This window comes from Gorilla gorilla, chromosome 3 (genome assembly GCF_029281585.2).
Source record: "Gorilla gorilla gorilla isolate KB3781 chromosome 3, NHGRI_mGorGor1-v2.1_pri, whole genome shotgun sequence".
Lineage (NCBI taxonomy): Eukaryota > Metazoa > Chordata > Mammalia > Primates > Hominidae > Gorilla > Gorilla gorilla.
This window is the reverse complement of record NC_073227.2, coordinates 43244744-43257924: the sequence shown is the minus strand read 5'-3', so window position 1 is coordinate 43257924 and position 13181 is coordinate 43244744. Positions and strand designations below refer to the sequence as shown.

The window sequence follows — 13181 nt, the reverse complement described above, 5'->3', positions numbered from 1 at the left end:
ATATAGTCCTGTGTCAGCTAGGGCTGCAGCCATCTGAAGGCTTGTTAGGGCTAGTCTTCCAAAATGACCACACAGAGGGCTGACAGTTGATGCTTACTATTGTTTGTAGTTCTGTTGGGGCTTTTGAATGAAGTGACTGTATAATTTCTTTACATAATGTGGACATGGAGGATGGACCGCATGAGGGAGCATCTTGAGGGTGAATGTCCTTCCAAGAGGCCTGATAGAAGCTGCGAGTGTTCTGATAAGCCAGTTTCCAAAGACCTGTAGCCTAATTTTTGCTGTATTTCATTGGTCAGACAGGTTGCAAAGTCTAGTCCCCAAGCATGCAGAAGTGAATTAGACTTCACCACTCAGCAGAAAAAGTAGCCAAGAATTTAAGGCCATTTTTAATCTATTTCACTTGTGATAAACTTACCGAGTAATTACCTATACAAACATTAGTTACTTTCACTTTAATCATTATCATCATCATCATCATGCATATTTATTTTCATTTTATATTCTAAGAATGCTAGCAATGTAAATATTATTTTCACTTTTTATGGTTAAGGAAGGAAAATAATAATAATGGAAGCTAAATGGCTTGATAAATTTGCTAGTAAACCAAGAAGGTAAGGTTTCATCTTGGAACTATTGGCTTTAGAGTTTCATAAATACAATACTTAGAGAATTAATAAAAATAAAAAACAAATGCCATTTCAATATTTCAGTTTTTCAAGAAGTCCCTTTCCAATCTTAAGTGAATCCTCTAATCTTAGAGGAAGAAGAAAATCGAGGAGAGCGCATGTAGTTGGTCCTTGCACAATGCAGAGGTTAGCAATGCCAACTCCCTATGCAGTCAAAAGTTCGAGTATCTCTTTTGACTCCTCCAGAATTTAGAGATCATATAATGTTGACCATTGAACAACGCTGAGGTTGGGGTGTCAACCCGCCATGCAGTAAAAATTTCAAATTTAACCTCCAAAATTTAACTGCTAATAGCATACTGTTGACCAGAAACTTAAGTAATAATATGCATTGCCAATTAACACATACTTTGTATGTTATATGTATTATATACTGTATTCCTAAAATATTGTAAGCTAAGAAAGGAAAATGTTAATTTAAAAAATCTAAGGAAGAGAAAGTATATTTATTGTTTATTAAGTGAAAGTGGATCATTTTAAATGTCTTCATCCTTGTTGTCTTCACTTTGAGTAGGCTGAGGAGAAGAAAGAGGGCTTGATCTTGCTCTCTCAGGAGTGGCAGAGGAAGAAGAAAATCCCTACCTAAGTGGAACTGTATAGTTCATACCCATGTTGTTCAAGGGTCCACTGAATTTTAAATTATGTTAATAATTTGTACTAAAATTGATTATATATTGTTTTACTTTTATAATATATTTGAAGAAATTGTTCAAATTTGCAATAGATGTTAATTAAAATGAGGTTATATTGTACACACAAATAAATAGCAAATGAATTTTTGTGTGTGCTTTTTCAAAAAACTGACATCTAAATCCAAGTATTGAACTTTCCTATGGATGAAATTACCATTCATTTGCTTATATAATTTGCTTACTGGTGAACAATACTAAATGTTTTCCCCAAATTTTCAACTTTATAGCTAATAGTGCATAGCAAATATGTAGCATACAGTCATTCCACTTTATTCAAGGAGGAAATGTTCCAAAACCTCAGTTGATATCTGAAATTGGATATAGATAGTACTGAATCACAGATACATATATATATAACATATATATATCACAAACACATATATATCATATATATGTGATATATATATACACACACATATATATATGTTTTTTATCAGAAAACTAATATATATATCATATATATCACACATATATATTATATATATGTGTGATATACACACACACACACACACACACACACACACATATATACTGTTTTTTTTTAATCAGAAAACTAAGACAGCTACTAAGTGACCAATGATGAATAGCATATACAGCAGGGACACAATTGACAAAGGATGATTCATGTCCCAGGTAGGAGAGAGCAGATAGCATGGGATTTTACTATGCCACTCAGAACAGTGCACAATTTAAAACTTATGAGCTATTTAGTTCTAGAATCTTCCATTGAATATTCTTGGACCACAGTTGACCATGAATGTATAAAACCATGGAAAGCAAACTTGTGGTTAAGGGGAAAACTACTGTAATTTTATATGAACATGAATATTTTCATTTCAAGTTACTATCTCAATGGAATAATTGGCAGAATATTACCAAAACTTTAAGTAAAGACAATGTTTAATTACAAATACAACCACTTAGTAGCTCTCTTTCAAAAGCAGAATTTTACTGGGCCAGTGAACAAGAACACTCAGGAGAGTCATCTTTCTTTCAAATTTGAGGCCTATGTTCTTGCATACTGATTAAATCATGCCTGTTTCATTTTAAAAGTACAGACATACTACTTGCCTTAAGGATACATTTTATTGTCATGTGGAATATGAAATGTTATTCTGCTTCAGGAGATAAAAGCAATTTAATTTGATTCTCTCTGGAAACTAGAGCATCAGCACAGCTAGTTATCTATAACATTCATGACTATTATCTTTTAGTAAACGATTTTACACTGTAATTAATATATGTGACATTTTTGCATATTAAGCCTATTACAAAGGTGATATTATTGCAACTCACTGAGAGAGAAAATTCAGTTGTGGGTGTGGTGAGTCGCATTTGTTCAGTAGATTTTTGTTTAAATCACACATAGTTTTAGAATGTGGCCAAATTTTAAAAAGGGACAGGGAGAGAGAGAGAGAGAGAGAGAGAGAGAGAGAGAGAGAGAGAAACTATTCTGCAGACTACCAGTTAGGGACTATTCAGGATATATATCTTATTTTTTAATAAAAGGCCTTCTAAGATGAAAAAAATCCATTATGATCTCCTGGGCTTTCTTGATCAGTTTCACAGTCCATGTAGGCTTTAACCAATCATAGCATGTTTCCTAATGGTGTTAATGGGAATTCATTTCTTCTTCTAATTAAACACAGATGTAGATCTAAAATTTAAGAAAAAGAGAAAAGCTGTATTCCCTTGCCAAACTCATAATTTCTATTTTTTGCACGCTACAGGGTCGTTGACAGTACCCAGGAGCCTAACACAGATGCACATTAATTACCCGTTGTCTAATTACTAGGGTACCAATATAACTGCTCAACCATTCATTACACATTCTTCTCAACTTCGCAAAGCCCCAGAGACATATGTGTGAAGCACACCACTTGGCAACATTAATTGAACCCTATTAACTCATAAAATTTATGAAAAGTGCAGCTATTAATAAAAAATCCCTCTTTCACTTAGTCCACTAAACCCACAATGTACAAATGATCATTTTCCTTGGGCTGTATATTGGATATTGGACAATGCAGCTGCTCACAGATTGTTAATTATCAGGAATACATCAACAGGATTAGACTAGAATCCTGGTGGTTAAATTAGCCAGGCTAATTTCCCATTCTGGAAGTTACGCACAGTGGTAGTTAGCTGTATAAGCAAATCTAAATAGGATGCTTAGCCAGGACATTAGATTTTTAAAAAGCAAATAAAAAGTATGAAAGTAATTCTATTTAAGTTCAGACATACTGAATCACTGCACTCTCAACTGGTTTGCTTATAAGATACTTCAATTTTAATTTTTTTATTGGAGATATTTCCTTAATATGATATTTTACATTAGAAACAGTGTCTTTTTCATGTCAGATACCATTTATTTCCTGCTCTTATCTAGTAATTGTGAAATGTATCATTGCTGGATACAATCTAAACTTCAGGCTGGGCGCAGTGGCCCATGCCGGTGATCCCAGGACTTGGGGAGACCGAGACAGGTGGATCACGAGATCAGGAGATCCAGACCATCCTGGCTAACACGGTGAAACCCTGTCTCTAGTAAAAATACAAAAAAAATTAGCTGGGCATGGTGGCAGGCGCCTGTAGTCCCAGCTACTCGGGAGGCCGAGGCAGGAGAATTGCTTGAACCCAGGAGGAGGAGGCTGCAGTGAGCTGAGATCCTGCACTGCACTCCAGCCTGGGTGACAGAACGAGACCCTGTCTCAAAAAAAAAGTAAACAAAAAGTTGAAAATAATTATGTTCAAACTCAGACACACTGAATCACTGCATTCTCAATTGGTTTGCTTAGAACATACTTCAATTTTAAATATTTTTATTGGAGATATTTCTTTCGTAGGATGTTTTACATTAGAAACAGTGTCTTTTTCATGTCAGATACCATTTTTTTCCTATTCATATCTAGTAATTGTGAAATTTATCATACTGGATATAATCTAAGCTTCATCACCTGGATTTGCACTGGTTCAAGTTGGCTGAGCAAGTTGTTTTTAGTTTATCCCCTGGTAAAACATATGTAAAAGCATATTTAATTTTGTAGAGACTGCCAAACTGTCTTCCAAAGTGGCTTTACCATTTTGCATTCCTATCAGCACTAGATAAAAGTTTCTGTTCCTCATATCCTTGCCAGCAGTAGGTGGTATCAGTGTTTTGGGTTTTAGCCATTCTAATATGTGTGCAGTGGTATATCATGGTTGTTCTCATTTGCAAATCCCTAATGACGTGTGATGTTGAACATCTTTTCATATGCTTACTTGATATATGCATATCTTCTTTGGTGAAATGTCTGTTAATAACTTTGCCTACTTTTTAATTAGGTTGTTCATTTTCTTACTGCTGAATTTTAAGAGACTTTGCACATTTTGGAGAACAGTCTTCCATCAGATGTGTCTTTTCCAAATATTTTCTCCCAACCTGTGCCTTGTCTTCTCATTCCCTTAACTTTGTCTTTCTCAGAGAAAAACATTTTAATTTTAGTGAAGAGCAGCTTGTCAATTAATTCCTTCATGAACAATGCCTGTGGAGTTGTAGCCAAAATGTCATAGCCATGCCCAAGGTCATCTAGGTTTTTTCTTATGTCATCTTCTAGCAGTTTTATAGTTTTGCATTTTACATGTATCTACATGATATGTTTTGAGTTAGTTTCTGTGAAGGACATAGAATCTAACTTTACTGTATAATTCATCAATCATGCTCCTTGGTGTTTATCCAAGGAAGTTGAAAATTATGTCCACATAAAAACATGCATACAGATGTATAAAGCTTTACTCATAATTGCCAAAACTTGGGAGCAACCATTCAGTAAGTGAATGGGTAAACAAGCTGTGGTACATCCAGTCCAGTTCAATTCCTTTGGTCAAAATAAGTATATAGTAAGTTGGACAGTGAAAAAGAAAGAGGAGCAATGAGAATTAAGTTAATTGTTTTACTAGAGTTAAATCATGTCATGGTAAAACTTATTTACTTCTCTAAAGCAGTTACTAGAATATATTGGGTTATTTTTATAATCATTCTTTTTTACAAGATAAAAACATGAATTGTAAAACGGATATGCACCTATCACTGATTTCTTGTAAGACATGAAGTATTTATCTATTTGAAGAAACTTATGTGATATGTTTCCCACAAATAATACTTTAATTCCAACAATAATTGGGAATTTCATAATTCATATTATCATTTAGGTTTTACAAGGTTAAATAAAGGACAAGAGGATATAGTGAAGAATGAAACAACATGTTTCTTCTCGTTGACATGGATGCCTTCATGCACTTTCCGGGGCAGTATCTCTATAGCATTCTTTAATCATCTACCTCTTCAAGGCATTTTACTTTATAGTAATTTTTCTTCATTTTTAAAAAGTATTTCTAATTTTATTAACAGCTTGTGAAGAGACTCATTTGCATGTAATTAGTTTTTTCATAAAGTGATTTCTCTTTCTGAAATTATGTGCTAGCACATTACAGAACAATCAAATTATCAGCTTCTCTTCCAAGAATCAATTCGACACTCAAAAATTATGATGAGTGAGGTTCTCCATCATTAAAACTGCATACAAATTCTTCAGAGCTGTCAAAGCAGCATCAATGGTTGTTATTTAATGTGTTTATGACGATCAGGAGTTAATGGCATTTTGTCATAGATAGAATTTTCTAGGAAGTTAATCTTTACGTGAGTGGAATATATGGCTAATAGCCTAAAAAATCCAAGAGTAACCAATTACTATTTCTAGGCCTTTGCTTCCTAAAAGGAGTTAGTCTAGCACCTTTCTGATCTAAACATAAATGCTACATGAGTTCTAATTGAAATTTGATAAATTTAAAATCAGTGGATTTTCACCCTATAGTTCAGTGAGTTGTGAAATGAAAAGATAATATGAAGAGAGCAGTAGTTTAGTTGTTTTTCCCCAGGTCTTATGTATTTTGATAGACTGTTCTATTATTGAAAGGCATATTTTATTTCTTTACTTGAAGATAAATGTGATACAATTAAATATTTTCTGATCTACTCACATTAGCACACACTAAATAAAGTTTCCGTACTCAAATATGTTTCTGTCAAACAAATGAGCAAACAAAACCCAGCTGACACATATATAATGATAGAGATGATTTCTCTGTAGAAATAACATTATAGGACAACATATTTTCCAGATCAAAAGCAAAATGAGTAGAGCAAATGTAACTCTTCTGTTGCTTTTATTTCAGTGTTTCTTAAAAAAATGTAATGTGTACCCTGGGGGTCTGATTAAAATGCAGATTTTGATACTGTGGGGCTTAAAACTTTGCATTTCCAACATTCTTTCTGGTCAGCAGATGTTACTGGTTTTCTGACCCAATGTCACTTTGAGTAGCAAGATTCCATAGTACACATGTTCTCAATAAGAAATATTTACTAACACTTGTATTGGCTTCTTTTCTTGAGATATTTTTGGAATTAATCAGACTTGTTTTCTGTATCCTTTGTTTACTTTTGAAATAACCTGCATTTAAATCTCTGGCAGGTTAATTATCAAATTCCTATGCTGCTCTTACAGGAGTCAGATTACTCTAGTTAAGACCTACTGAATAGGAATCTCTGACAGTGGGGTTCTGAAATCTGTATCTATAAAAAATTCCAAAAGTTTTTACAATGTTTAACAATATTTGAGATCCAAGATATCAAAAGACCCACCTCTTATATGAGCTAGAATAATTGGTATTTGCATGTTTGGAGGAAAATAAACAAATACACCTTCTGATCTACGAACCTCTATTTATTACTATTTATTTTCATTTATTTTATCCAGTAACAAGGTTGTTTTCCAAATTGAAAACAATCTCCTAACACAAACAAAAACCTTTCTTATGTTATAGTCATCCAACTTACTCTACAACATAGTCATTATATTTTGTTTATAACTAATTGCATTCTTATGCTTTAGAAGCTCTTAACAACATACTTGAGTGAACAAGTAATAAAGTCTTCCACACCTGCCTAATAGCCACAGCTATTTTACTCATTGTCAAGTGGTAAAAGTGATTTCTCTACCCAGTCCCAAGGTAATGCTCTCCAGAGTACCCTTGTGATAAGCCTGGTTGTTATACATAGTGTAACTACAGTAGCATTTGAATTTTGCTATCATGTTATTTAAAGAAAACCCTCAGGATCTATAGATTAGCTTCAAAATATTATACAGTATTTCTCTCAAAGAAATCCGCTAAAGATGATGAGTTCCGTACTCTGATTATCAAGCCAGAAAAAGATAACAATAGAAGCCTCCAAGCAGAATTGTCATAAACACTTCTTTTTGTTAAACTTGAAAGTCCCAGATAACATACTCAAATTTCATTTACTTTCCAAATTTCAATATTCCAAATATGAAAAGCAATAGAAAGTTTTTTGAAAGAAGGAATATTTTATTTTTATATAGTAGATGATATCCACATATAATTTTTTTAACAATTAAGGCATTATGACATATTAAAAGACATACATCAGTACTATAGTATTTCCACTGAAAGATGGCCTAGTATAGCCTTAAGTTCTCATTTTCTTAAACCTAAAATGGAATTAAAGCAGATTGGCAACCAACTTATAGTTTCTTTCACTGAGCTCTTATATGGCTAGTGTCATTTTAAAGCAGATGGCTGTTGCTCTCACTGTGAGCCCCAAAGCGTCAATTGTAATTAAGAACTTTATTTGGAATACATTTGTCAGTTTATTCACAGCAAATAATGTTGTTCACTGTGAAAATGTTAAAATAAAAGTACAATTATAATTATCAATTTTATTTTAAGGAAATATTTCTTCAAGAAATTTCTAGTGAAATATACCTTATCAAATTAAATTATCATACTGCAATATTTATTGAATGTTTACTATATGCTAGACACTATTCATAGAATATTTCACAAATTATCTCACTTAATTTTCACAATTTTGGGAAGTATATTATTTTAATGCCCATTTGACCAATAAGACAATTGAGTCACAGAGAAGTTGTTACTTACCTGATGCCAGATCCGAATGTTTTTCTTCCCTCCAAATTCATCTGTTGGAAACCTAGTCACCAATGTGATGTGTTATGTAGAACTTCTGTGAGGTGACTAAATTATGAGTCTGGAGCCTTCAAGAATAGGAATAGTGACCTCATAAAAGAGGCCCCAAAGATCTGCCTTTCCACTTCTACCAATTGAAGACACAGAGAGATCCTTCTGTATACCCGGAAACTAGACATCACCAGACACCAAATCTATCTTTTGGACATAGTAACTTGAATGAACTAAGACAAAATCAGTACCAAGAAGAGGGGGTGCTGATGTAACAAAGACCTAAAAATGTGGAAACAATTTTGAAACTGGGAAATGGGCAAGTGACCATGACAAATGACATAACCTGTGTGGCTTATAACAGGAGAATTTTATTTCACAAAGTCTTGGCTACTTCCTCTTATTATACTGGATGTTGTGTTGTGCTTTTAACATTCTTGAAATTAGGAGCAAATCAATGTCAGTTTCACAGTTCTGGAGGCTGAGAAATCCAAAATGATTTTGAAATGAGTGCTAGAAAGTCTTATGTTGCTTTGAACAGACTGTTAAGGGCTATTCTAGTGAGGGATCAGAAAGCGGAGAGTTGTAGAGAAAGCTGCAATGCTTTTAAAGAATATCCAAGGGGCCATGAACAGAGTGTTGATAGAAGTATGGACAATAAAGACTATTCTAATGAGGTCTTAGATGGAAATGGAGAACATATTATTTAAAAATGGAGGAAGGGTGATCTTTCTTGTAAAGTTGCAAATAAATTGACTTGGTGTCCTTTATGTTTTGTGAAAGGTAGAACATGTGAGCAATGAAATAGGATATTTGGCAGAAGAAATTTCTACTAAAGTGTTAAAGGGGTGCTTTGGCTTCTTTTAAATGTTCACAGTAAAGTGAGAGAGAGAAGATAGAATTAATTTAAAGATGAAATTTTTAATCAAAAGGGAAACAGGGACGGGCATGATGGCTCATGCCTGTAATTCCAGCACTCTGGGAGGCCAAGGCAGGTGGGTGACTTGAGGCCAGGAGTTTGAGATTAGCCTGGGCAACATGGTGAAACCCTGTCTCTTATTAAAATACAAAAATTAGCCAGGTGTGGTGGTGCTTGCCTGTAATCCCAGCTACTTGGGAGGCTGAAGCACAAGAATCACTTAAACCTGGGAGGTAAAGGTTGCAGTGAGCCAAGATTGCACCAATGCTCTCCAGCCTGGGTGACAGAGTGAGATTCTTTCTCAAAAAGAGAGAAAGAAAGAAACTGGAAACAGAACTTAAAAATTTAAAAAATATTCTGCCTGTTCATATTGTAAAAAATGAGAAAGAGTGCTTTATAATGAACACCAAGAGTATGGCATTGCAACCATTTAAGTACAGATCTGCGAGGTGCTATTTATCAAGATGATGAAAAAATGACCCCAAAGGCATTTCAGAGACCTTCTTTGCTTCCTCTTCCATTAGAGTCCCATTGTATTAGCCAGGACTCTCTAGAGGGAGAGAAGTAATGGACTATATTTGGACAATTTTACTGAGGATGAAGTTCCTTGAATTTTAGTCAGATTTATTTCCCATCCTCTGGCACACAAATGTCTCACCAGTAAGCCCAGTGTGTTTGCTACTTATAGTATACTTTATATATATTATATATACTATATAGTATTACATATACTATAAATTATATATATTATATATAATATATATTATATATATGGGAGTTGATTAAGTATAAACTCACACGACCACAAGGTCCCACAATAGGTTGTCTGTGGGCTGAGAAGAAAGGAGAGCCAGTCCAAATTCCAGAACTGAAGGACTTGGAGTCTGATATGTGAGGGAAGAAAGCATCCAGCATGGGAGAAAGATATAAGCTGGGAGGCTAGGCCAGTCTCTCTTTCCACAGTTTTCTGCCTTCTTATATTGTAGCCTCACTGGCAGCTGATTAGATTGTGCCCACCTAATTTAAGGGTGAGTTTCCTTTCCTAGCCCACTAACTCAAATGTTAATCTCCTTTGGCAAAACCATCACAGACACACCCAGGATCAATACTTTGTATCCTTCAATCCAACTAAGTTAACATTCAGTATTAACCATCAGAAGTCCACCCCTTGTCAACTTGAATCCATACACATCTCCTAAGATCAGATATAATCATCGAATAAAGACAATAACAAGGTCATAATTACACCTAACATAGCACAACTATCCTTCATACAGCCGGAAGAGAACCAATCCTCAACCCAAATACTACTACATAACGTTAACGATACTTAAATGTTGATACGAAGTCAATAAATCTTATGTCACATGATAAAAGAAAAAGAAAAGAAAATGAAGTTTCTTTCTAGTGCAAGTGTATACATGCACAAACATGTTTTTAATAAAAGAAGGAGAAAATACTCATGACAATTACATTCCTAATTTCTGCAGCTGGTCATGTGGTCATAGCTGGTATTGATGACTACCTTCTACTACCCATACCTTCTACTTATTTACATACCTTCTACTGTATTCCATTTGGCTTCAGCAAGCACCTCAGCAGGTCATGTTTTTTGTTTTGTTTTGTTTTGTTTTGTTTTCCTTGTGGAGTGACCCAAACCTTCATTCCTGAAGGGTCTGGGTCATTTGTAGCCCTGCCTGGATTGGGCTGTTGTAGTTTCCCATTGACTTTAATCACAGGGCATGGCAATACTAAGAGAACCCCTAATGGATCCCCTGTATTCCATTCATACTCTTCCTTACCTCCAATGTTGAATAGTAGACTGATTTCATCTTGATAATTCAGGTCAATTACCCCAGACAACACTGTAACTCCCTTCTTAGCCTGTTGACTTAAAGGTAGGAAAAGCCCAAAGTGTCCAGGTGGCAATCTTAACTTCCAGTTTAATGGAATCGTTGTTGTGTCTCCTGGTGGCAGTGTTCTTCCCTCTGGAATGAAGACCTCTAGGATGGCAGAACTTAATGTTGCAGGAATAGGAAGCAAAAATTTTGAATCACTAGAAGTGTAGCGAATGCTGCCACTTCCACTTCCACCTTTTGATTCCTGGACCTGTGAATCCTGGCTATGGGAGAAACAGTACCATATGTTGGATGTTGATTCATAGCATACACAGCTTTCTGGAGAACTTTGCCCCAGCCCTGAAAAGAATTGTCACCTAGTTGGCGTTGTAATTGTGACTTCAAAAGGCCCTTCCACCATTCTATGAATCCAGTTGCTTCAGTATAATAGGGAACATGGTAAGACCAGTGAATTTCATGAGCATGAACTTACTGCCACACTTCTTTAGCAGTAAAGTGAGTGAGTGCCTTAGTCAGATGCAATGCTGTGTGGAATACCATGACGGTGGGTAAGGCATTCTGTGAGTCCATGGATGGTAGTCTTGGCAGAAGCATTGTAAGCAGGATAGGCAAAATCATATCAGGAGTAAGTGTCTCCTCAGGTGAGGATAAACTTCTGCCCTTTCCATGATGGAAGAGGTCTAATATAATTAACGTGCCACCAGGGAGTTGGTTGATCACCCTGAGCAATGGTGCCATATTGAAGGCTCAGTGTTGGTCTCTGCTGCTGGCAAATTGGGCACTCAGCAGTGGATATAGGCAGGTCAGCCTTGGTGAGTGGAAGTCCATGTTGCTGAGCCCATGTGTAACCTCCATCCATGCCACCATGGCCACTTTGTTTATGGGTCCCTTGGCATGGCTGTGGAAAGTTGCTGAGTGGTGTCTATAGATGGGACATCCTATCCACTCGATTGTTAAAATCCTCCTCTGCTGGGATCACCCACTGGTGAGCACTCACATGGGATACAAATATCTTCACAGTTTTTTTTACCACTTAGAAAGGTCCATCCACATACTTCTTCCCTAGATGTCTTTGTCACCAATTTTCCAATCATGCTTCTTTCAAGTCCCTGACCATCCAGTCAAACCATTGGCTACAGCCCATGAATCAGTATATAATTGTACATCTGGCCATTTCTCCCTCCATCCAAAGTGCACACCAGGTGCACTCCTTGAAGTTCTGCCCACTGGGAAGATTTCTCTTCGTGGCTGCACTTCAGGGATATCCTAGAAAAGGGCTGTAGTGCTGCAGCTGTTCATTTTCAGGTGATGCCTGTATATCCTGCAGAAGCCTCTGTGAACCAGGCCCTAGCCTTCTCTTCCTCTGTCAACTGACAGAACTCCCCATGATATCATCCATGCAGGCTGGGGGAGAGAAGGCAGGGTGATAAGAATGGAGACCATGGGCATTTGAGCCATTTTCTCATGTAACTCACTTATGCCTTCTGGACCTGCTTGAGCCCACTCACGTATATATCACTTCCATTTGATAATGGAATGCTGCTTTGCATTACCCACTTTATGGCTTGATGTGTCAGGAAGCAACATGTTTGTGATAGGCAGTTCAGGTTGCATGGTGACTTAATGACCCATAGTCAAACCTTCAGTTTCTACCAAGGCCCAAGAGCTGTCTCTCAAAGGAGAGTAGTTATCTGCAGAAGTTGGCAGGGCCTTGCTCCAAAATTTTAGAGGCTTCCACTGTAATTCACCTATGGGGGCCTGAAAAAGGCTCTAAACAGTATCCCTATCTGTGACTGACATCTCAAGCACTATTGGATCTTCTGGGTCATATGGCCCAAGTGGAAGAGCACCTTGCACAGCAACCTGGGACTGTTGCAGAGCCTTCTCCTGTTCTGGACCCCACTCAAAACTGGCAGCCTTTCAGGTGACTCGATAAATGGGCTGGAGTAACACACCCAAATGAGAAATGTGTTGCCTCCAAAAT

General features: G+C 36.1%; 1 long non-coding RNA gene across 1 annotated transcript in view; it reads right to left on the bottom strand.

The window, feature by feature from the left end:
* The window catches only part of LOC109026578 (uncharacterized), a 99584-nt gene extending 91133 nt beyond the window's left edge, over positions 1-8451 (bottom strand). Inside the window, exon 1 of the long non-coding RNA XR_008679019.2 lies at positions 8381-8451. This is a non-coding gene — a long non-coding RNA (uncharacterized lncRNA). The remainder of the gene's footprint in view (positions 1-8380) is intronic.
* Positions 8452-13181: the final 4730 nt, after the last annotated feature.